General features: G+C 43.4%; 1 protein-coding gene across 1 annotated transcript in view; it reads right to left on the bottom strand.

Moving 5' to 3' along the window:
* DOCK3 (dedicator of cytokinesis 3) overlaps positions 1–25,543 on the bottom strand; it is a 1,331,886-nt gene that overhangs the window by 770,617 nt on the left and 535,726 nt on the right. The window lies entirely within an intron of this gene.

The raw sequence follows: 25,543 nt of genomic DNA, 5'->3' as shown, positions 1-25,543 counted from the left end.
ATTTTTAAAAAAAATCTTAGGAGAACTGCTAAAACAAATTTGATCATAGTCATCAATCCATTCTGTTAGAAATTGAGTTTCTGGTTGGCTAGGGTATGTACCTAAGCCCGGCAGAACCCACCCACTCTAGTCAGGGCGAGGGAATTACATACCCAAGATAACCTCTGCTCACCCCCTTGGGGGCTTAGCATAAGCAGTCAGGCCTAACTCAGAGGCAATGTGTAAAGTGTTTACACAACACACACAACACATGTGATGCACTATCCCCACCACAAAGGAAACACAACACTAAGTTATATAAAAATAAACTGTATTGTACAAAACATCATTAGACCAAGCACAACATGTCAGTAATACTCTGCTACCCAAGCAGTTGTCAGAACATTACACAGTATTATTACCCTACAGAAAACAGCAGTAGTCACTTATAACACACAGGTTACTCATTATTCTGCAACACAAGCAGTAGTCAGGAAAACATTACTATCGAAATGCACTTGTCATGAAAGTATCATAAATGCCCATCCCAGGAACATTAGAAACCAAATGGCAAGTCATGAAAACATATTAGAATAGAATGATGCCTATAAAAGGAACATTAGCAACTACATAGCACATCATAAAAGAAACAGGTTAGCATAACATTCCCAGCATGCCCATAAAAGGAACATTAGAAAAGTATATGCCCATTCAAAGGGACCTGTTTTTATGATGATGGTACCTTCAGTGCCATGAAGAAAAATGGGGTCCCTCTTGCGCTCCTCTGCACTCAAACGGGGGACGTTTCATGGTTGGGGGGAGGGAGGCGGCATGACCCTCCCCTGTTTTTATACAGGGGCCCCTCCTAGGGTCCCACACCCGGACTAGGGGGCCTAGAGACTCTGCTGGGCCACGATCGGCCCTCCCAAAGGGGGAGAAGCAAAGGAAACAACCACAACCAGGGGGGTCCAGCAACAACAGGGGCCTCCTGGCACAACAGGGAAAGGGGCCCGCAGTACGGGGAGCCTCTGTTGAGGCTTTTCTCCCGACTGCGGTCCTCGAAAAAACAAACCAATTGGAGTTGTACACTCCCTTGGTAGCAACCTGGGGGAGAGGGGACTTACCCTCGCCTCCCCTCCGTCCTGCTAAATGGGCAGCCCTGGGATACTGAGGGGCCACTGATGAGGCCTCTCTCCCTCCTGGAACCGCCACCTTCCACTTGCCCGCTCCCGATCTGGTGCGCAAGTGTGATTCCTGCTCCCGAGATGCAGCGGTGATCCCTCCAAAGTGGATACTGGCTGGTGCCCCGGGGGCACTCCTTGCAGCACGCTCTGCCCCGGCAGCACCGTTCGGTGCGCGCTCGCTCCATTCTTCACCTTGCGGTGGCTCGGGGGCACAGAATACAGCACGCTTTGGACACATTCAATGGTCTCGAATGCCGGGTCACTGCTGGGACACAGAAAGTGCTCCCGGTGCCAAGTGATTAAATCAAGGGTGCTCTCAAAGCGCGAAGCCTACCAAAAGAAAGCGCTCCCCAGGGGCTTTATCAAATAAAGTGGGTCGCTCTGCAGGTGCCCAGGCAGCAGGCAGAGTGCTTCTCCAGGTGCTAGGCAGGTAGTTGCAGGGATCAGGGGCCACAGCACCCAGACCCTGGTAGTAGTTAAAGGGGAGTTCTTGGCCTGGCAAGTAAATTTAGATGCCAGGACCCTTTGGCAGAAAACTGCAGACGCAGGCCCTGCGGTAGCAGGCCTGAGACAGGTTTGAAAGGCTACTTCTGTGGGTGGCACAAGCAGCGCTGCAGGCCCACTAGTGGCATTTAATTTATGGGCCCTGGGTATAGAGATACCACTGTACAAGGGACTTACATGTAAATTAAATGTGCCAATTAGGTATAAGCCAATCATACCAGCCTTAGTAGGGAGAGCACCTGCACTTTAGCACTGATCAGCAGGGGTATAGTGCTCAGAGTCCTAGAGCCAATAGCAAGAGGTCAGAAAAAATAGAAGGAAGGAGGCAAAAAATCTAGGGATGAACCCACATGAAGGGCCAGGTCCAACACGCTCTATCTCCAGCATCCTGAAAAAATCAGTTCTTGGCTAACTGTGATTTGTGTGATGAAATCCCTTTCAGATATTGCAATATCAGAGAATCCACATATCACAGCATAATACACCACCATCAACACAGTGTAGAACAGTTCTGGGTTTTTTGTTTTCGTACTAGTGCTCATTAACAGTGTGATTGAAGCCACTGTACACAGCCCTCAAAGTGGCTGTAACTTACATACCTCCTAGTTTCCTTTGTGGATAAGCAGCTCTTGCTAAAATGTCGAATGGTGTCCAAGCAAAAAAATAGGAAGGATTGTGAAACACTGCAGGTCTACCATGCACTTAAGGCTGAAGGGGCCCTACACTTGCCAAGCTAACCATTTTTATCAATCTGGGTTAGGCTTAACATTTCCACTATATATTTTTTGTCCATATTTTGGCATGATGTAGAAATTGGGGTTGATATACAAAGGCATTTCATATAACATAACTTAAACATAACATCCAACATTGAGCATGAAGCCTGCCCCTTAGCAAATTGATCATCAATATGCACTGTAGGATTCACAATACCCACAAAACTAATTTGACTTGTAGTGAATGGACACCCCTACTTTTAATAGGGGAGGTAGCAGCCTTTTTTTTTTAAATCTAGAATTTCACACCAGCCCAAAAAGAGTTCAAAGCACTGGTTCTGGAGAGCATGAATTATCCATTGGTTCTAAAGGTGCTCCCCTGCCTTGTGTAGAAAAAGTGATTTTCGGTAAATCATCTAATTTACATATTTATAAATGAAACACTAATGGCTATATTCCCAGAGTCCCAACTTTGATATCAGTTTCATAGAAATTAAGTGTCGTATTTGATTGTAGAGAAACTTGCTTTGCGCACCAGGTTGAAGGTGGAGGTTGCTTATCATCTAAAGAGGTAAGTTCCAAACACTTGGCCGCAGGAGGCCACAAAGCCTTGGCCGCATCAAGGCTTTAAAAACCCAGATGAATAGGCTCACTTTTCATTTCCAGATTTTGTGGGTTAATAACCATTTAAGATCATTAAGCGCACAACTGGATGTCATTGGGGACCCTTTCGTGGGCCATCTTGAGTGCTCAGTTAGTTCACCCAGTGGATCGTCGTTCTTACTAAACCTTTAATAATATTTACACTTGTCTGGGTTCACAGTGTTATTAAAGTGGGAATACTGCAGGTCATAACTAAGATTGGCCAGTCATGGGATTCTGATATTTCTTGCACATGATTATGTCTATTTCATGAGGTGTACACCTTCCTCATTGGAGATGATCTACTGTTCAGTGTAAACTCAGGATTCCACAAACACAGTTCCTAGAGCGCCAACATAATTACAGCTGGCTCTCTTAGGCTCTTGCATCACAGACTGTAACAGAAATAGTGTGCTTTATATAGAGTCCATCACATTCACAAGTTAAATTGCTGGTTGCATGCAAAGTCTCACGCAATGCGAGGATTCGGATTTTACGTGGTAACTAAACTATTTAGTATTTTACTTTTGATCATCTCTTATTTTTGAGGTTTTTGTAGTGTTACTGCTATTATTGAATGTATTTTTTTCACTTTGATTAAGGTGTTTTATAACTAGTTAATCCAATGGTTATTAGTTATTGTCATTTATTCTTGGTTATTGGGATAGGCATTTGCTCTTACGACATTGTCAGAGGCATTTCATCCACTTTCTTGCTGTAGATTAGGTTAGCAGGGTAAGGTGTTATTATTGGCGAGAGTTTATGCAAGTAAAAAAGTAGGATGAGAGGGTAAGCTAGAGGAAAACAGGTAATATTGAATAGCAGCGAGAGGATACATAGAAGAAGAGTCTGTGATCTGTTATGTACACAAGTGATATGAGTGGCCAGCAAGGCCTTCAAATGCAGAGGTGTTGTGTTTCTGACGAAAAGGGTAAGCTGCATTCCACTTGATGTCTTTACTCTTAGTCCAGGAGCAACAGAATCAGTTCAGACAACTATCTTTGGAATTCTTTATCAAAACCCAAGACAGCCCCACGGATCATAAGTCCGGAAAGACTTGAGTGCTCCGTTTCTCTTAGCAAACTGGTACTCATCTCTGTGTCCTGGAGAGTGAGTCTATGACCTGATATTTCACTACCTCTCCTACCGTTTCAACCTCCAACTGAGCCTTTACCACTGTGATCTGACTTTTCACCAAGTGGCCCGGCTTTCCACTCTGTCCCCAGCATTCCCCCTGTAATCTGGCATTTCAAAATCTGAGCTGTTGATTCATTCTCTGATGAGGCACTATACTCTCTGTCCTGGCATTTTGCCCTCTGGCTTGGCGTTTCCCCCTATAATTGGGTTTTTCACTCTATGACCTGGCACCCTCACACTCATGCCAGGAGTGTTAGCATGCTGCTTGCTGCTTCAACCTGTGACTTGACATGAGATGCAATGGTCTGGTATTCAAGAACCCAAACTTGTGAAACCTGTTGTTTCATCATCTAATATGGCATAGCAACATGTCACCTGGCTTTAGCTCTATGAAGCTGACATTTTATTCCCTGACTGGACCCACTAATCAGGCTTTCATAATGACATATTGTACACGATACAAATGACAAATAGTAGCAACAATTACTCCTTGAGACACAATATTTCACCTCTGAGCATGACGTGTTTTCAGATCTGCATGTCCCTTCTAACCCACCTTGCTGGAGGCAAGAGACCAAGATAGCGGCACATTCCTGGCTTAACAAATCACAAACGAATGTAATACAACCGAAAATAACACTCCATTTGGCTAGATAAATTTGTGGCAAATTTCCTTCATTGTGTGCCTGAATAAATCGTCCAAAATCACCTGAAGAAAGATGCCTCATTTAGAGATTGCGGACAAAAAATAAAATAAATGTAATAAAATGTTTACTCCAAACAAGAGAGGAGGCAGTCCGGTTTTTACCCAAGTTTACTGTTTTTGTATTAATTTTTCGGTTTCTTTCGGCAGGGAAATAAAAATAAAATTGAACTGGTCCATCAATTGGTACAAAATAGAGTGAAGAGTCCAATGGCCTTTCACATGAAGTCCTCTTCGTCAATTGAGAACATTTGGTGTAGTTACTGTAAGTTTAAAAATTAATGATGAAAGTCTGTTGTCTCGTCCTCTGTGTCTGTACCTTTCCGTCGCTGCTTTCCCAAAAACGGCGAAGAGAGCCAAACGTGATTTGCAAAGTTCAACTCCCTTTATTCCCTTTCCACTGAGATTCCCTGAATACAAGGTGGTCGCTATATAGTTGGTATTTACCATATCACATCAATTCTATTAACTCGTGGTGGTGTATTTAATGGACGTGATAAACAGTAAACCTTCTATTCCGAAATCTCCTGAGGGTGAAAATTCTGGTTTTGTGCTAACTACCACATGTGGTAAATACCCCACCATGGAGTCACCATCTCATGCAGTGATTACTGCATGACTACGAATTTCGATCCCTATGTAAACTCATATTTGGCAGAGATCGGTATTTACCATTTTACTCATAACTGGGGCCAAAGTTCAACCTTTTTAGTTTTCTTTATAAGGGTTGTGTCAAAATAAGCCACGAGATTGCAAGTCATGGACTTGAAGGCCACCAAGGCCAGTGTTGTTTTCCATACTGCATTATGAAGAACTAGCCACTTTTACAGAGCCAGGTATAAATAAGAGAAGGAGAAGTTCCATGCAAACTAAAAAGCAAACAGCTTGCCACCTCTGGGTGCCAATCCTGTGGAATGCAGGAACAGTGCACCTCCCACCCTACCCATAACTAGCAAAGCTGGTTATAGGCAGTACCTACAAGGCCCTCCACAACATAGGACCGGCCTACCTCAACCACTGGCTCACCTTCTACATACCCAACAGACAACTCAGTTCTTTCCAGCTTGCCCTCGCAGCCATTCCCAAGTCTCCTACCGCGCAACCCAGACATAGAACACGCTACCTCTCAAACTCAGACTGCATCACTGAAGCAGCTCAGGAAGAACCTCAAGACCTGGCTATTTGATTGAGCAGCATGCCCCCAAACAGTGGCTTGAGGCCCCACGGTTGATTAGCCACGCTATAGAAGCACTGATTGATTGACTAATTGATATGAATACGATCTGGGTTTTACCAAAGCAGTCCTACAAGCTGTAAACATTGCCCTGCTGCCAAGGACGAGGGCGTGCAAGGGAGTTTAGGTCGGTAAATTGTCATTTTGCATTGGGTGCCTTAAAACCGTGCATGTGCCCTGTCCTCTAAGAGGCTTCATTTGGATACTAAAAAGCCGGTGGATAAATAGAATGTTTTTATCCCTCTCGTAAACCCACTTTATGAAATGCATTTCAGAAGGAAATCGCACCCTCATCATAGTCATTTGATTTTAATTCGTAATAATGTTTGTTCTGATTTAGGATTCCGAATCGCTAATCATGGCTTGAGCGAGGCACACTCACAAGCTGTACCCCGTTGGAAGATACCACATGTGTTGGCCCACCCTCTTGCAGTCCCACGCCTCCCTCACATCCAAATAAACTGCCTTTCCCCACACAAGCCAGCTACAGGTCCCCTTTCTGCAGCATGAGGTTCTCTGAGGCTTCGTCGTTAGGGAATAATTCTTAATAAATAAACGTAAACACGCTCTCTGTCCCTGCTTGAGGTCAAGTCGAGAGAGCTATGACCACAGTTCCGCAGCCTACAGATGTGACAGTGTTAGCCTGGGGGGAACGAAAGAGGCAGGTCTGAGAGAGCGACGCTGTGGCACCCAGAGGGGAGGGGGTTATTGTCTCCATCCGGGAAACATGCGTCAAGTCACCTAACCTTCGTGGCGCGCCACAAGACGACGACTCGCAGGCACAGGCCGGACGCCAAGGGCGGGAGGAGGGGCACGGAAAGGGACGGCTTACCTGTCCAGGAAGGCGGTGAGACGGAGCCGCAGCACAGGCAATAGAAGCGATGCGTGCGGAGCAGGAATAAATGTAATCCTCCCACGATCTGAAGCAGATAGTGCGCACACAGACGCACATACAGTCACAGAAGCTCCCACTCAGTGTGCGCCGGGAGCTCGTGAGCAGCACAGGAGGTGGGGAGATGGGGTCTCAACCCGAGGGGAGGTGGGAGTTGGGGGGTGGGGGGCTGTCACACTGATTAGAAACCCGGACTGCTATTTATGTGACCTGCTCCTAGCAATTAGAATGCACGGAAGGGAGTCTACGTTTATTTCTCATCTGGAAAATGTTTGCACTTGAAGACAAGTGAAGGGCTGACGTGACATCCACCTGCGAGCGCACAGCATAGTTCCTGGGAGGCCCTGGCTGCAGTCCCACTGCTGAGGGCAGGATCTGCCAGCACACACCTGTCCTGACTGTGGTGTTGGTGGACAGGTCGACTTACACCGTGTGAATGAAGACCCGCACACCTTGAGTCTGGTTTCACAGGAAGACCCCATATTCCCAAGGCTCTGACTTTTTATTCTTTCCACCACGTCACCTCGACCCCACCACCATACATCGGTTCCAGATGGGGAAGCTAGGGAACACGTCTACCCCAGTGGAATGGCCCATTATAGCAACACGGGGCATTACATTCCTCCCAAAATGTCAACAATTCAAACAAATAACACTACTCCTATTAAGCACACGGCAACAAATAAACTCTGATAAACTGTTCAGAAAGTCGCAATAACGGGTAGAAGGAGTAAAATGAACTCTCAGATTATATTAGATTGAGAATGGTCACCCCTCGAGAGCGTTTCATGGGGCTCTGACTTGGTTTCTATTTCTAAAGACCCCCCTTTGTAAATTATCTCCACCCTCAATATCATTATCATGGTAACTCATTTCTTCGACTCGAGGGAGTGCTGGAATCCCCTGTCGTCCACCAGCTCCAGACCACCAATAGGCCATACTCTGCTACGTTTTCAGGCATCAGACCCTGGAATTTCTTGAAGAGTAAACATATTACAGGTGACTGTTTCCCCCTCCTGCAAGGAGGTGATTCTAGTGCTAAACTGCCAAATTACCTGCAAGCGGATAATCTCAAAAGGCAGCTGGAATTTACTACAAGGATACAGATCACGCACTGGTACCACATCGCCAAATCTCAAGTCTGTGGACTTAGCCTGCCTCCTCTGGCTGGTGACTTTATTCTGTTTTCAGTGGTGTTGCAGGACCTCATTGATGGGATCAGGCATCCAATCTGGATGATTAGATGATGAGTAATGGTATACAAGACCACTCGACCAGGCACACCTGCCATGGAGCACCAGTGGTTATGTGGGGAGTTTGTCCATTTTCACAGAGAAAAGACAATATGGTGTTCTACTTCTCTATTACCTTGTGGACACTTAGGAGTGGTCTTTCGATGAACTATGTTCCACGATTTCAAGTACGCCTCCGTTTCCTGCCTTTGAAAAAAAGGTCCATTGATAGTATGTATTTCTTGCAACTGGTCATGGGTGGTCATTACCTTCTCCACTTTTGGGATGGATTTACTGCTCATGTGGTTGCCTAGAGGTGCTGATAATACCCCCTGGATGGAATTTCGAAATGCGTCTGCCACACTTGAAATTCCAAAATTCAAGTGTTTGTAGCAACAGAGGCCCAGATGTGTTAAGAATATCATTATATTTCTGGATTTTGGATCCAGCAATATTTGATGATATCCAGATCAAAGGTCCATCTTAGAGAACCAACCTGCCCCACTTACTTCACTCACTAACTCAACAACTGTTAGGAGTGAGATGTCTTTCTCACTTGATTGCAATATTTGGGAGATGTATGTCCATGCACAGACATCTAGCTGTTTCAGATTTCAGGTAATACCAGTTGGGGAGACCCACAAGTGAGTCTTTCCACCTTTTTAATTATATCACCCTGCTCTAGTTTCTTCAGCTTAGCCTCAGCTTTTGGCCTCAACTAAAATGCAATCCTCGGATGTCATATGTCATTAGGCTGTACCAAGCAGTCAATGTGAAGTTTGATGGTCTTACTTTCAACTTCCTTTTAAACAGCCTATCCTTTGCAATAAGTCACAGAAGTCCCTGTACATGCCATCCATCTCTGTAGCATGTACTGTGAATGCAAATTGCAGTATTTGAAGCCTCTCCACCATGTGGTACCTGAAAAGCATGTCCACTTCCCCCTCAATAAGATATATGTTGGCCGGGGTGGTGATCTGGTTGTGAGAGATGTTGATCACAATCATGCTAGGGAGAGGCAGTGTCTGTCCATGGGCATAGACTCTGGCCTTTGCTGATTGGAAGGCTGTTTGTGTGTTGAGGGTTTCATATGTTTCCTTAGTTATAATGTTAATGGAGGCCCCTGTGTCTATGACAAACATCACTAGTGTGTACTCCACCATCATCCAATACTTCAGAGGGGCTTGTGCTTGAGAGTGATTTTGATCAACTGTGAATATTGTTTGCACTGTGACTTCTACCTCAGGGCTGTTGTCAACTTTGGATTGCGGGCGGAGTGGTGACCATTTGCAAAATGGTTTAGCTCGCTGCATGTGGCACACTTTTTTCCTTGGACTGGGCAATCTCACATGTGAAGTGCTGCACAGCAGAGTTTCTATTTTGATGCCTTACCATTTGGCAGACTTTTCCTTTTTGCGGAAGACTAACCTGTGTGATACTAGCTCATATTTGAAGGGTTTGTGTAGGGCCAGTTCAATGTGGGAAACCCGGGCTCTTTGCAGTCCATTTGAGCATCCCAATGTCTGGATATCTTGGAAGGGCTTTCTAGGTTCATGAAGGATCTTGTGAAAAATTGGGTTACTGGTTGACTGAGGTGTGAGCCTTGGTCAAGCAGCAACTGCAATCCTTGTCAGAGTAACGCACAAGCAAACCCCAAATTAACATGTGCTGAACTACCCCCCTACGCTATCTTGGCATAAAGAAGTGAGGCTTAACTTAGAGGTAATGAGTAAAGTATTTGTGCAGCACTTCAAACAATAAAATTGTGAATAGAGCTGAATTTAATAAATACATTTGCTAAAATGACAAAAATCCAATCAGTAGAACCGGAGTTATGACTTTTTAAAGTATAAAGTGTAAAATAGCACCTAAAAGCATAAAGCGCGGCTGTCTAGTCAAGCTGGACCTGGTCAAAGTCAAAAGTTCAAGCTGACCATGATGGAGCGTTGGGCGGATACAGTGCCTCGATCATTCCACCTGAAAATTGCCTTCTCAAGTTTCTGCCAGGAGTCCTGTTCCTGTTGAAGAGGGCCATGAGGAGCAAGGAGGCTGTCAGTGAAGCGCAAAGAGCCAGCTGGCGTCACAGGCAGGCGTTGCTGGAGCTTCATGTTGGTGGTCCCTGCAAGTGGGTCGATACAGCACTGTGAAGGCTGACTGAGCTTCACGCTGATTTGTGGTGCGAGCAGCGAGGTCTTGGTGCAAACAGGCCCGTTTGCAAAGAGCCATAAAACTTGATTCAGTGTCCGTCAGCCACACCAAGGGTCCAGGATCTGAGAGGCATGTCTTGGGGGTCAGGAACTCACTGCAGTTGGGACCAGGGGCTGGTGCAGGACTTTGGGAAGCCTCTTATGTCTCTAAGGCTCAGATCATGAGGCCATCAGACTAGTCTTTGGAGTCACTCTGGGGTAATGGGTTCATGATGATGTTGGAGGGCAAGTTCTTCCTCCCCAGGCAAGACAGGAGCAGGCCTCAGGCAGCAGGTCAGCACAGCAGAGCAGCAGTTCTTTCAGAGCAGCAGTCTAGCAGAGTGCAGTCCTTACAGTAGCACAGCAGTCCTTCTTCTTGGCAGAGTATCCACAGGTCTGGAAGTTTACTGATGAGGTGGTGTCTGAGGGCCAGTATTTATACACACTTGTGGCTCTGAAGAGGGGAGAAGCATTTAGTGACATACATTTAAAGTGCAGAGGTGTCCTACCGTCCTAGTCCTGGCTCCAGATTAACTTCAGGGAGTATGCAGCCCTTTGTGTGGAGATCAGACACAGCCTATTGAAGTGCAAGTGGGGCTGGGCCCAGCTCCTCCGATCAATCTAGCCAGTGATGGCCCATCCAGCCACACTTACACTCCCCATTCTGTGTGGATGTCTAGGAGGAATTCACACAGCCCAGTTGTCAGCTACACCCATTCTTGTGACCCAGAGACAGGCTGTCGGCACCAAATGTTTAAGGCAAGAAAATGTCAACTTTCTAAAAGTAACATTTTTAGAATTGCAATTTAAAATCCGATTTCACCTTGAGTTACGATTTTAAATTGTGATTACAGAGACACCAAACATGAACGAGTTATCTTGTCTCATTTGGAATTTACATTTATAGTATGTAATAAGGCAACTCCAATGTTATCCTGTTGGAGGCATTGGCATTAAAGTACTGAAAAATGAACTTGAGGAGGCTTTTTACGACCAGGACATGTAAAACGTAAAAGTACATGTCCTACTTGTAAATACATTGCACCCTACCCTCTTAGCTGTCCCGGCCTTCCCTCGGGGTGACTTGTATGTATTAAAAAGGAAGGTTTGAGCCTGTCAAAAGGTTTTTTTTTGCCAGGTGAAAATGGGAGTTTAAACTGCACACACAGGCTCTACCGTGGCAGGACTGAGTCATGTTTTTAAAGGGCTACTTAAGCGCCTGGATGATGGATGTCAATTGGCAAACAGAAATGCATCTAGTACATGTAATTTTTGATGCCCTGATTATTGCAGTGGACCATTAGAGGGCGAGTTACAAGAAACATGGTGGCGATGAGGACAGTGTAGTTTCCTCTACTTGACTCTGTTTTTACCTTTGTGAATGGAAGACAGCAATAAAGTTCATAGACCTACCTTCAAACAGAGAGTGAGTGTTATGGTGTGTGTTAACCATGAAAGGGAACATATCACTGATTGTTAGACAGAATTGTAGTAGATAGTGCAGGCAACCACACTAGTGCCGCAGTCCCACAAGTAGCATTTAATTTACATCGCCAGGGCAAAGGTAGTGCCACTTTACTGGGGACATATAAGTAAATTAAATATGTCAATTTGGGATAAGCCAATATTACTATGTTCAGAGGAGATTGCACCAGCACTTTAGCACTGGTTACAGAGAGCAAAGTGCACAGAATCCTAATACCAACAAAAACGAAGTCAGAAAAAGTGGCTGAGGAAGGCAAGAAAGTTGAAAAGAAGATCACCCTAAGGTTAACAGGTCCAACAGAGGGGCTTTGAATCAGTGATCTTCATCCATTTTTCTTTTCAGTGGTCATTCACATTGTACTTCTGCTCACCCCGGTATACTGCATGTCAGCTCACTTTAGCCATTGTCTCTTTTGCACTCTGACTGATGGCATTTTTCGTGTTCCCATATGCACATCCACCTAAAGAAAGTGCACTTCAGCGGCAGGGCTGTTGGGCCATTATTTTAGTTTGCCAATGCCTTTTTATTCCCATTATTTATCCTTTTTATGTCTTGCCTATCAGACATGATTATGAAAGACCTATTGTGGACTTACTAAGAACTTACAGAGGCCTTACCAAGTGTTAGCTGTACTGTGAGTCTTATTTGCTTGCTTCATACTCGTTGGCTTGCATTGTCTTGCCTTCCTCTTGTTGTGTTTGTCCCTCCCCTGGATCATATCCTCTTTGCCACCCTTTAGATTGGCTTACTTGTATCCTTGCACTGTTCCATTTTAGGGAATTTACAACCAAAATTCACATTGACGTGCCTTAGGGGAGAGAGAAAACTCTGTTATGGGGACAATAGGATACTATTTCCCAATCAAAAAATTAACCTCACTATGAGTATCCTACCACCCTATAAATGATTATTAAATAATGACCTTGTTCACTTGCCCCTGAAGGAGTGTTGAGTATTTTTATTGTGGACTCTCGCGCACCCTATTGGCGCCATGCTTCATCATCGGGTCGTACCCTTGTCCCTAAAAACCAGGATGGTCTCAACCATCTTCCAGGAAGCACTTTGGATACTATTCTAATCCTGAGGGGGAGTATAAATATTAAAAATACCTTGTGAGGTGAATTCATTTTTAGGGATTAACTTTTTTCTTTTTGGTTTAGCGCTTTGTGAGAGTGTATGTGTTTTCCAGATCTCACACTTGAGTGCTGCTCCTCCATGCTCCATGATGTTCTCTCCCTAATGTGCTGCTTGCTCTTTCTCTTGTGTGCTTGGGCCATGCCAAAGTCCCCACACCCTATGTTGCTGTCTCCTTCATATGCTTCTCCTCTCCCTTCCCCTGTTGCCCTCTCCTTTTTGGGCTTCTCTCCCAGATAATCTTGGCTACCTTGTGTGCTGTTTTTCTTCTCTGTCCCACACCCGACTATATTTTTATTTTATTTCACCCACCCGATCCTTCATTGCACACTCGCTGTCCGTTTTGTTTGTTTTTTTAAAAATGTTTTTTGGAGGGCCTGGCAGCAAATTGCTGCCAGGCCCTCCTCACTTAAAAATCTCTTTTGTATAACTGCATTTTCTGTTTTTTTATTTAATGATCCTTCTTTGATACTCTCTCCTAGGTGCATGCATACGTTATCAGATGTGTGCACGCCCATGTAAAGACACACTGCATCATCACACCTTTATTCTAAATGTTGGACAATCAACAGTGGTAGCGTTTTGGGGTTGTGAAAGATGCCATACATTCAGCTGGTACATGGGACAGGAAAAAATAGAGGTCGTAGATAGCTGTGTTTAGGCAGAACCTTCTCTTTCAACCTTTCCCACACATTGCATTGTACCAGTTTTGGTAAAAAAAAAACTCTGGCCCATTATCATGCCCTACAAAGCTTTTATAGTTCTATGGGGAAAATATATTTTAATCATTTGTTAAATATTTATAAAGTAGAGATTTTCTGAACACTCTGGTATGCACTAGAAAACACTCTGATATACTGTTGGTCATTTTTAGATTTATATGAAGGTAACATTTTATGTAAATTCTTTAATCTGAGTGCTGCACTCCCAGTTCAGAGTCTCGGATTAGAGTTTAGTCTATTGAATGCGTTTGTGGATGCTCTGGCAAATGTAATCCGGTGGGGTTACAAACTTCTACAGGTGCCTGATGCATCAGTAAGAACTCTGATGGTCTCTTATTGCGATACGGATCTGCCCATGGGAATGACTTTTAGTAGGGATTTTGAAATTGCTGCACCGATCTGAGATTGCTTGGAAAATATATTGTTGGCAACAGTTTTGTGTCTGTACAGTCTTATCTGCCTTATGAAATGTTGCATAATGTGAAGGGAGTAAACCTGCTTTATAGAGTGGTATTCTTTCCCTTAATACTTTGAAAGAAAAATGGAAAGGTGACCCACTGATGTCTCAGAATATAATTTAAGTAATTTAAGGTTCCCAAGATTTATTCCATGTATTGCATCTCTGTCCGGTTTTAAGTGACATTAGAAATAGTGAGTTTTAATAGATCAACTCATTATGAATTGTTGCACATTCTCTCTCACCCTCATCCCGCATAAATATTAATTGATACTTAAATGTTTCAATGAGTTTTGATATGTGTTTTAAAATGTGTATATTGCTGTATTAAGTATGTGGTTGTGACGGAAGGTGTTGATGTGTGTCGTTGCATTACTATATTATTAAGTATTTTGTTGTTGACCTCAGTAGGGATTTATATTAACTAATAATAAAGTCAGCAAGTAAAGGCAGTTAGGTGATTCTATAATTGTCCCTCTACTTTTATTTTCAATTAAGGGTAAAATCAAATCATTTTGTAAATCAGTGCCTCAGTTCAAAACACACACACAGTGTTCCGTTAATAGTTTCATTTTTTTAATAAATGGCCAGTTCGAACAGAAAGTAACTGCCAAAAGAAAGAATGAGATAGAGAGAAAGAGAGAGAATTAGGGAGATAGGGAATAAGCATTGGTGTGAGGGAAAGGGAACCATACACTGCTGCACCCATATTTATTTGCATTATATCAAGGAAATATACTAAGGTTAGCAAGTTAAGTTGGCTTTCTTGCTGTGATTTTTCACTGGAGCTTAATGTACACAGCATAATAACCACTTAACATTAATAATGCAAAGTACATTTGTTTGCACTTAATCGTAAGTGTTCATTGCTACCCATTGGAACAAAAGATTGAGTTAAATCTGACAAGGTTTCAAACCTATGTTTGCCTTTTTAATGATGCCGCTTGAAATGGGCTCAAAACTAATTGAGCAATTTTACCAGGATTGTAACTTGGGACCTGCAGGTAACAGAAGAGTCTCTGCAACAAGAACATGAAGCCACTGATTTATCTTACATAAAACACACCTGTGGCTTAGATGTTCACCTTACAACAGGCATAATAACCCTATGAATTACTTTATGACGAATCAAACTGTGAACATGGACAGCGCCGCAGCAAATACATTACCTCCTAGTCTAACTTCCTTCCTTGCAGTCACAACAGCTGAGGGGTGACCCCCGCCACATAGTTGTTTTATCAAGCAGATATATGCAATAATTCTTACTTCACCATCAACACCGCTCAAAAAATGAGACAGGACCTCTCAGAGCCTGGCCTTCTGTGTTTTTCTCTATCACTTCAACAGGGTTTGTCTTTGCAGATAGGTTGGTTGAAGGTTCTAGTTATCTCTTCGTGTTTCCTCTACATGATCGTTAGATTGGGCTATGGTATGATGTTCTTCATTCCTGCTGCATTGTGGGTGCTCAGTGGTGAATTGTCTCCCGGGTCTCTGGCTCTTGACCACTTGTGTGTCTGTATATATATATATATAATCTTTTAATAAAGTGATAGACTTCTGTGTGACTTTTTGCTTTTTTAAATATTTGTGTACAGTTTTCACATATGTCCATGAATTGATTTCCGTTGATAACTAGCTGAGGATTGTTTTTTTTGGCCAGTGTTCCATCCATGCATGTTGCCCACCCCCGTCTGCCTGCCTGCGTGCATAGAAAGAGGTAGTCTGATTTTTAGTTTCACTGGTAAATTCTGCTGTGTGGTGCTATTTCTTGTTTGGGCTCAATGCAAATGGAAGGTAAAAAGGAATAATCTCTGTCATGTTTCTGAGCTTTCAGAATTCTTACAGCATGCTTCACAACGTAAGTGATGTAAGCAACAGCTCATGTTCTTCTCGCCACGATCACAGGACAGTAGTGTATCTTAACTTTTTATTCTAAAACCTAATCCCCTAAACCCTTTACTACAGACAACATGCTACTCAATTATGCAATTGGGACTTAGAAAACAAATGGTACACTACTGACCTGTGTTATTTCTTTTCATGTTCCCTAGAGTAAAATCATACTCTACAAAGTAAAGGTCAATAATACCTAAATTTCGGATGATGGAGGCCAATATCCCAAAAGAAATGCAGTGGACCATTAGAGGCTGCGTTGCAAGAAACATCGTGGCGACGAGGACAGTGTAGTTCGCTCTACTTGACTCTGTTTCTACCTTCGTGAATGGAAGACAGCAATAAAGCTCGTAGATCTACCTCCACACAGAGAGTGAGTGTTATAATGTTAGTTAACCGTGAAAGTGAAACCTATCACTGATTGTTAGACATAACTGTAGTAGAGTTTGCAGGCAACTACACTAGTGCCTCATCCAGTTCACCTCTTTGCCCTAGTACTACCTTTGCCTGTTTTGCTCCAAATAAAACTTTATCCATTGAAACGTTCTTGGACGGGAAATGGGTCAGGAAAATAATTAAAATGTAAATAAGGAAACTAAATGTATGTTCCTTTTTATGACAATGATGTTCATTCCGTTGTAGACTTTTACCATCCAATTAAAGATTTTTTACCTGAATAACTAGTAATAACCCCTACTGTTTTCAAAATAACTAGGATGTATTCCTAGAAGATATTTAATGAAGAACCAAGAAGCTTGTCTGCTTTACCTAGAGGTAGGCATATCCATATTTATTTTTCCTGTGTCTTTCCTCCACCTGCCCGGTCAGTGTCTAGAGAGGGCACCAGTTGATCAAAGGCCTGGCTCCCAGGAGATATGGCAGCATGTTTGCTCTTAGTGGCCTGGAACAGATTCTTCCTCTGGTTTCTGCTCCAGCATATTCTGGATCATTCGGGCAATGTCATTCCAGTGTCTCCTTCATTCAAATAATTTCCCCAGAAGGTTCTGCTGGAGGCCTATCTCTGCAAACACATCATCCTCCTCCTCTCCCTCTGTTTTTAAGTACAGATGGCAGTCGCCACGACTAGGGTACCACTTCAGCTCTGGGGCAGAGGTTGGTCCAAGAGACTTGTTGGTCTCCAAAATAGAGGGAAGCATAGGTAGTTTGGATGATAATGTCATTTTCTAGGAGGATCCACGGGAAGTGTCCACTTGTTTATATGAGCAGTCAGATTGCAATGTCCTACACAAACAGACTGGGAGATCAACAGATATCCCACTTTGGTCCTATTGGCTTTTATTATGGGCAGAGCATCACCAGGACGGTACACCGAGTCAAGAGTTTCTCATCCTTGATTAAACACTTTTTCTAAATGGAGGTCTTTTAGGAGATCAAGATTATTTTGATCGTCCAGGAATAGAATTCTTGTCAGAACCCAAGAATATCCTCTGCTTGATTTTTTCAGAACAGGAGTGTCAAGTAGGTTGGGGTAAATAGTCTATCCTTTCATTAACACCGGATTTGTTTGCCTTTTCCCATTTTCATTTTTTCCCAGTTCTCCACAATGAGGACAATGAGGGTCCACTGTCATTTGGTTGCTCCATTCTGGCCTCACATTTCTTGGTCCCCTATTTACAGATAACCTCATCCCTAATGAAGGGGTTTGAGCTGGCCTCTCCTACGTTTCGCACTATGATGCCTTCCTGGAATCTTCCTCTTGTATTTGTGGTTCGATGAGTGCTTCTTCTTTATGGTTGCCATTACGTCAGTTAGAACCTTGGGGAGCTTGAGCTGGCTTCTGTGTAGTGAGCCTTATTTTTGTTTCTTCAAGGTTTTCTTTAAGACTTTTGCTTACTTTTCAGTATGCTGTTGTCTGCTATTATTCCCAAAGGTTCTGGTGCAGCCAAACATCGCTTCTAGTCCAGTGATATAAGTCAAGCGCTATGTGAATATCCTGCTCTAAATGAGGCACTTCGCAAGATGCTTGCTCTTTGTCTGGCCATGTATATATGCTGAGAAACCTGTTTTCAGGCTAAATATGTAGATTAGATCACCATTTGCCTCCGTTTATGCTAGTTATGAAGGTCCATACCATTTTCAGATCAGGTGCCTTCTACCATTCAGGTGACAGTCCCCTGGCTATAATTAAGTGAGTGTCCGGGACTGACATTTGTATGGGTGCCACTTGGTCTTTCTCAGACACTTTTGTGTCCATTTAAAGCATGGTCACTTGAAATGTACAACAGGGTAGGGCTAAATTATGTGGCAGGTTTGGGTAAGCTATGCAGCAAGAAATGTCAAATTAAGTGTTGTAAAGTGGCACATTTTGTGTTAGAATTATTTCATTATTTTGTAATTTTTACACTTGTTAACACAGTCTTGGTGTTGTTGGCACCTCATTATGACCAGTATGCAACCGAAGTATGGCAGTAATCAACAGGAAAGTGACCACTGAAACTCTGCAAAGGGTCTTACACTGCACAGCAACATGTGCTGCTGCATTTTTAGTAACTTTTGAGCTGTTTGAGTTTGAAACAAGAAGATTATGTAGTAGATGATGGATTAAGAGGATATTACAATTATATGAAAAATGCTGCACTGTTGCATAATTCCAGAGGCCCTGATAATAAGTTCAATGTTTGTGCAATCAACTCAACCAGCAACCTGCTTTTATTATGGAGGTAAGCAGAATTGGCTGACCTATTTTTTTGGTGGTATTATATGGTACTTCCGTGTAGAACTGTTATTGCCCACAATAATAATAAAAGCATAATACAGCAACAAATTGTAAATTATGCTTAATAAATTCACATATCTGCTATGAAAGTAGTCTATCACCAGCAGTGTATAGCAAAACAAAAAACACCACCAAATGTACAGCATGGAAAAACTGACAAGATCTTTCACACATTACTGGACAATGTTGGAGAACTTTAATATAGTGAATTTGCTGCAGATCCCAAATATTTATACAATTTGACAGCTTCTTAACATCGCACATAGACATTTAGATATGGGATGATAATAAAAATGCCCATCTGTACACATCGTTCCACTTCTCTCGCCCTCTAACCATGCCAGGTCTGGACCACAACTATACACAGACTAAGCAGACTATGGGCCTGATTCTAACTTTGGAGGACGGTGTTAAACCGTCCCAAAAGTGGCGGATATACCACCTACCGTATTACGAGTCCATTATATCCTATGGAACTCGTAATACGGTAGGTGGTATATCCGCCACTTTTGGGACGGTTTAACACCGTCCTCCAAAGTTAGAATCAGGCCCTATATCACATCAAATACCATAAAGGGACCTGCAGAACTATTCAAAGTAAATAGTCTGTCTCTTCCACTTCAACATCCAACACACTGCTTTGCGCTGCATCCTGTAAACACAGTAGCTGTACCTCGGTGTTCGTCACAAAAACAACATCCTTCCAGCCACGCGCACTACATTGTGTAACATGCTACTCATATAGGCAAGAGCTTCAGCACCTAACATATGGGTAGGAAGTGATAAATAAACGCTGCAATTCAATACAATGTTGGTGCACCTTCACTTGGGGCTTCTGTGCTTAAAGTGGGTTTTACATCTTCTGCTTATTCCATTCAATATTTTGTGTGGCAGATGCTGTAATATTGTTCTCAGCAATCTCTGAAATATATGGAAATGTTGGCGAGGTGTACTTGTATTGTTTAATTCTGTATGTGTATTTTCTGGACACCCACTGCTATCTAAGTACTTATTTGTTAGAATAGATATGAGAAAGGGCGGACAAGGAGCTAAAGCTCCATCTGCTGAATGATAACCTTTACTTTTCACCACTCTTTTCTTACCAGCATACCGTGAAACTTGTTGGATACACGGTGATCTCTGCAGAATGTGTTTTAATGTCCTTTGGCTACCTTATAAGGGAGTTGTTTTTACCAGTTAAGCTAGCCAGACAACTTTGTCACATAGTCCTTGTTGCTAGTATCCTTGAGGGCAGAATTTATTTTAAAAAACAATAACGCACAGACTATCACACACGCTGCAGCTTTCGCGCTGTGCCCTGGACTACGTCCTCTCTCTTCCAATCAGTCTGTAACCCCAGTTTATGGGTTTCCAGGAACCCGGGCCCTTTTTTTTTTTTACAAACTACAACTCCCAGAATGCAATTGAGGTTGTTTGTAACCCGCAATTGATTTATTTCCCACTGCTTGTACTAAGGCTCTGAGGCTCTATCCTCTTTGTGTTTTTGTCCCGGAGTTTAGTGTCATCTCTGCACCACAGAGCGCCTCGCACGGTAGGCTGCTGTGCGTGGGCGAGAGCTCGGTGCTGATAGAGCCCGAGCCATTCCTAGCACTTAGGCAGCGCAGCTTCACTGAGAGGATCAGACGCGGCTCCTCTCTGCGCACAGCTGCTAACTGTCTTCCCTTTAAAGTGATTCCTTTTCTTAATTACATGACTGATCCTTCATTAGCCACTGCGCAAAGCTGCTAAGTATGTGGTACTAATGAACACAGAGAGGGGAGATAATGAAAAAGGTGCCTTTTGCGCGTGCGGCGGAGTCGACTGTGGCCACAGACGGCTTGGGCGGGAGTCGGATGCAGCAAGGGCGCGCGGCAATGCGCAAGGCACCTATTCTCTGAAATCATATAGACTGCGCGCGCCCCCAGGCCCACCCTGTGGTCCTTTACCCTGAAATTGTTTTTGTGACGACAACACTTAGATTTTCATTGCAGTGAACCGAGGCCATTAAAAAATAACATTGGGAATGGAGAAAATAATTCTCAATGGCTGAGAAGAAATGTTGTCATACATGCAGGTCCGGCTTTAGGACTGGTGGAGTCTTGTGCGACAGTTTATTGTGGCACCCCCCACCCCATGACCTCCTCCTTGGTTTCACTCACTACCACCCTCAACTGTGCCCCTCATCTCTCCATTGCTCCCCTTTCACATACATTCATGTGTTTTAAAGCACTTGTAAAGGCTGGCTTTACTAATCCACTCAGCTAGCCACATAAAATATAGGGGCATACTTAAGAGCCCTTAGCGCCATTCTAATACCATATTAGCATAATTTTTTTTACGTTAATGTGGAGTTAGAAGGCTAAAACGCTGTGCCATATTTACAAAGTGGCGCCACTTTATATCCCTTTGCGATATATTATGGCTGTACCAGGTATAATGCATGCAAAGGGGGCATTCCCCCGATAGGGGTAAGGGGCAAAAAGATGATGCAAAGAAATCTGACCGATTTCTTTGCGTAATTTTTTTCCCGGCACTTTTAACGCCCGCTCGCCGCAGGCGTTAAAAGGTGGCATCTGTTGGTTACAATGGGCCTCTGGGTGCTTTACAGGATTAGCATAAAAAATGTTTACGCTAATCCTGCAAAGCGCTGGACTACCGTAAAAAAATCTGACACTAGTCCTCTAACTACCGCCATGTTGTGCCGTATTTTAAATAAAGCGCACATGGTGGCATTAGGGGAGCGCTAAGGGGAGCAAGAAAAGTAGCGCAGCACTGTGTGCAGCGCCACTTTTTTCAAATATGCCCCATAGGGCAGTGCTTAATTTGTAAATAAAAAGGTGCTGGTTCCCAAAGCCCCCCTCTTAAACACGCGTCTGCTGCAATTAAATGTGTGAACACGGAATACAGAGGCAGTGTAATCCTGAGGCCATCTCGGGCCTCTTCAATCCATTTACAGGCACTCCCTGCCCCTTCAGCTCGCTCTTGAGAATCTCTGCTTTTTCCCATTGTGACGCTTTTTCATTTTTCTCTTCCTCCGTCTTTCCCATATATGTCTTTTTCACGCAGTAAATGCTTGAGGCAGAAAAATAAGTGCCGCCCCTCAAAAATAATTGCCGGTGCTCCCCACCGGAAACATCAAGCGTAAGTCGAGCACTGCCATAAGAGCATATTTAAGAGCCCCTGGTGCCATTCTAACACCACATTAGTGTCATTTTTTTTACACTAATGTGGCATTGGAAGGCCAAAAACGCTGTGCCATATTTACAAAGAGGTGCAATGCATGCATTGCGCCACTTTGTAACCCTTTGCCCTACATTTTGCCTGTGCCAGGCATAATGTATGCAAAGGGGGCATCCCCCCATAATGGGGGCCAAAAAAATGATGCGTCATTTTTCCCTGGCACTTTTAATGCCTGCTCAGAGCAGGCAATAAAAGGAAGCTTCCATTGGTTACAATGACATTGAGCCTCTGGGTGCTTTGCAAGATTGGCGCTAAACCTGCAAAGCGCTGGACTAGAGTAAAAAATTCTGATGCTAGTCCCCTAACTACCGCCATGGTGCACCATATTTTAAATATGACACAAACATGGTGGTGTTAGGTGAGCGCTAAGGGGTGCAAGAAAAGTGGCGCTGCACTGTATGCAGCGCCACCGTTCTTAAATATGCCCCCTAGTTCTGTTTTTTGCAGCAGGCATATTAACCCAACATGCTACTTTATGTTGAATCAAAGCTGCCCTAGACAAAACTCCCATCTCTCTTTAGCAGAAACATTAATCTAATTGCTAAATGTACAAGGAACTTTTCAGCGTGTGCTTTTATATCTCAAGTTTCGGAAGTTATTGATAAACACAATGCCCCCCCTGAGGTCAGTGCCCGGTGCGGTCGCACCGCTCGCACCGCCCAAAGCCGGCCCTGCATACATGCTAAAAAATCTGATTCAGGCGGGGGACTACCAATTTCTGAAACCGAAAATGGCTTTATTTTGTCTGTCTCCTGCCTGAAATTGCCTCTCCTTCAATAGAAGTCAACGGGGAAAATTAGTTCACCCGATTACCTTAAAAAAGCTCCCATTTTCCTCTTGTGAAATGTTGGCATGTATGTGTTGATGTGTTGTGCGCCGCTGAGCTTGCGGTTTCTAGTCCCGAGCTTTGTGTTTACAAATCTTTACTCATTTAGCCCAATTGAACCAAAGGCTATTAGGATTAAGGTGGCCAACTCTTCATTAACCTAGCTCTATATCACATTTAAAAGTGTTTTCTATTTATATTTGCCATTTGAAGTATATACAGATAAGGTCGAAACATGCCAGCTTTTGGAGATTTTGCTTGTTTTTGTACTGGGTTTTACACTAAAATACAAATGGTACCAGTAACAGGTGGCAACCCTAGTTGGCACGTAGATAGATCAGAAGACGTTTGTTGAGGAGCGTGGGCATTACGAGTTGCTGAGCCCATTTTGCAGTTTCTTCTGATGACCCTCTCTAAATCGGGACTTTTAAGAGATATAAATGGCTGTGTATTAAGACTATCACCTGTCACTTCTGTGTCATACTGTATTTGAGTTCCATATCCTTTACAGCTCCCTGAAATAAACCTCCAATGCTCACTACAGTATTTCCAAATTTAGAAAGGCACGTTTTCAAAACGAATGACTGTGTAATCTAAATGGAAAGAAAGTCTTAGGCTCTGAAATCTTAATTGAGAAGCTACCGTACCCACCAATGATACCATCCAGTAAGGAATCACCTGTTGCCCAAGGACCCAAAGTAAAAGTTCTCCTAATCTATTTCTGGCTTTTGTCATTTCCTTGAACATTTTGGGGGAGCTTAGGAATGAGCTCATCACAGGCGGCAAGTGCTAATAAAAACACCTGGACAGGACATCCAAGAAAAGGGGCAATTCGTTTGGGTGGGCAGACACCACAATCAGAAAACCTGACATCTAGTCCTACAATAACCATTTAAAATAAATACTGTATTATAAATCTACTACACATGTGTAATCGGACAGAAATTCTTCGAGGGAAGAATACATTTGGGTTCATACTACAGTGCTTGACAGTCAGTCATCCTGCACTGAATGTAATTATTTTTCTCCTTCATTGGCAGCTTTTCTAATTTCAAACAAGAATTGGCAAATTTATTAGGTTTTGCATATGCCACAGCTATTGACGTTGTCAATGTTTTTTTAAAGATGTTGCACAGCAGCACGGGCTGCTGTGCAACATGGCTCAAAATAAATAAAAACGAAGTGCTATGGCACAGCCAGCATTAACTGCGTCATGACACTTTTTTTTGTTTACCTTAAGCCATGCTGCACAGCAGCCTGTGCGACTGTAAAACATCTTTAAAAACAATAACAAAGCCAAATAGCTTGCACAAGCTATTCGTCTTTGTTAATGTATTTTACAGATGATGCACAGCAGCGACGGCTGCTTTGAAACATGACCTAAGGTAAATAAAAACAAAGCACTATGACATGGTCAACTCTAGGCACGCCATAGTATTTTGTTTTTATTTACTTGAAGCCACGTAGTACAGCAGACCGTGCTGCTGAGCAATACGCCTTAAAACAGTGCAGGGATTCCAGGTGGCAAGTAAAAGGAGGGCAGAGGGTGGGAAACATTTACGTAGCGGAAGGCAACGCAGTGGATTAAGGAGAACAACAGCAGATGGAGTAGATGTGATGATTGCCCACATGGAGAGGACAAGGACTTTATCCATCTTCCGGGGGGGGGGGGACAAAGGGGGAGGAAATGCCTACCCTGCACAGAACAATGGATTGTGAAAAAAACATTGATATTTTTAAGCCAGTGATTAAAAAAAGATTCCAGAAATTGAGCTTTGACACTAAAAACCTTACAGGCATTAACTAAAAAAATGTCTGCTGAGAAGTAACAGCTATCCAAGTTGCACATGAGCACCAGCATATGGTACAGTGGTACCCAGAAAAAACAGAATAAAACAGAAAATAAACTGGCACATAGTTTAGGACAGCGGTAGGAGGATTTACACCACAGAGGAGGGGAGTTGGGAGAGAGAGGTTGACCCAGTGGAGTGCAGAAGGAGTGCAGGGGTGAAGGAGAGGTACTACAGAGGCATGCACTTTCTAAGAGTGGATGCCAAAAAGTAAAAATGTACCTGGTGGAGCCTTTTGGCCTGTGGAAAGACACTGGCCACAGGAAGCAGTACTTGGCAGGGATGAAGACTGAAGCTCAGGAGAAAGCCAGAAGCGAGGAGGAAGCGCTGACCAGGAGGAAGCAAGCGCAGACCAAGAGAAAGCAAGAAAATAGGAGGGACATGGGAGCCAGTCAACGGTAAGTAAAAGGTAAGTAATGGGCGGGCTCTGAGCCCCTTTTAAGATTTTAATGTAGAGCACACAAGTGCTCTGGCATGTTATTATCTAGCTGTGGGCTTTTAACCACACCCACTGCCCGACCATCACTATCACTCGTTCATGGGCTTGCCTTTAAAAAATCCTTTGTTATCACTGGTAAATGCTTCATGTTTGTCCCTCCCCTGGGACAGTTTTGTTACAGCCTTGACCATCGACCCTGTTACATGGATAATTTACCATTTTGCCGAAAAGTTTGACTACGAGCAAACTTCTTTTTCCTTTTGTGTCTCTCCTTTGCATCATGCTCATGGCAGCTGTGGCGCTTATGTCAATTGTTTACTTTTCATTTTCAATTTGCGTGGCAAGAAAGT

Source organism: Pleurodeles waltl, chromosome 9 (assembly GCF_031143425.1).
Source record: "Pleurodeles waltl isolate 20211129_DDA chromosome 9, aPleWal1.hap1.20221129, whole genome shotgun sequence".
Lineage (NCBI taxonomy): Eukaryota > Metazoa > Chordata > Amphibia > Caudata > Salamandridae > Pleurodeles > Pleurodeles waltl.
This window is presented reverse-complemented; position numbering and strand designations above follow the sequence as displayed.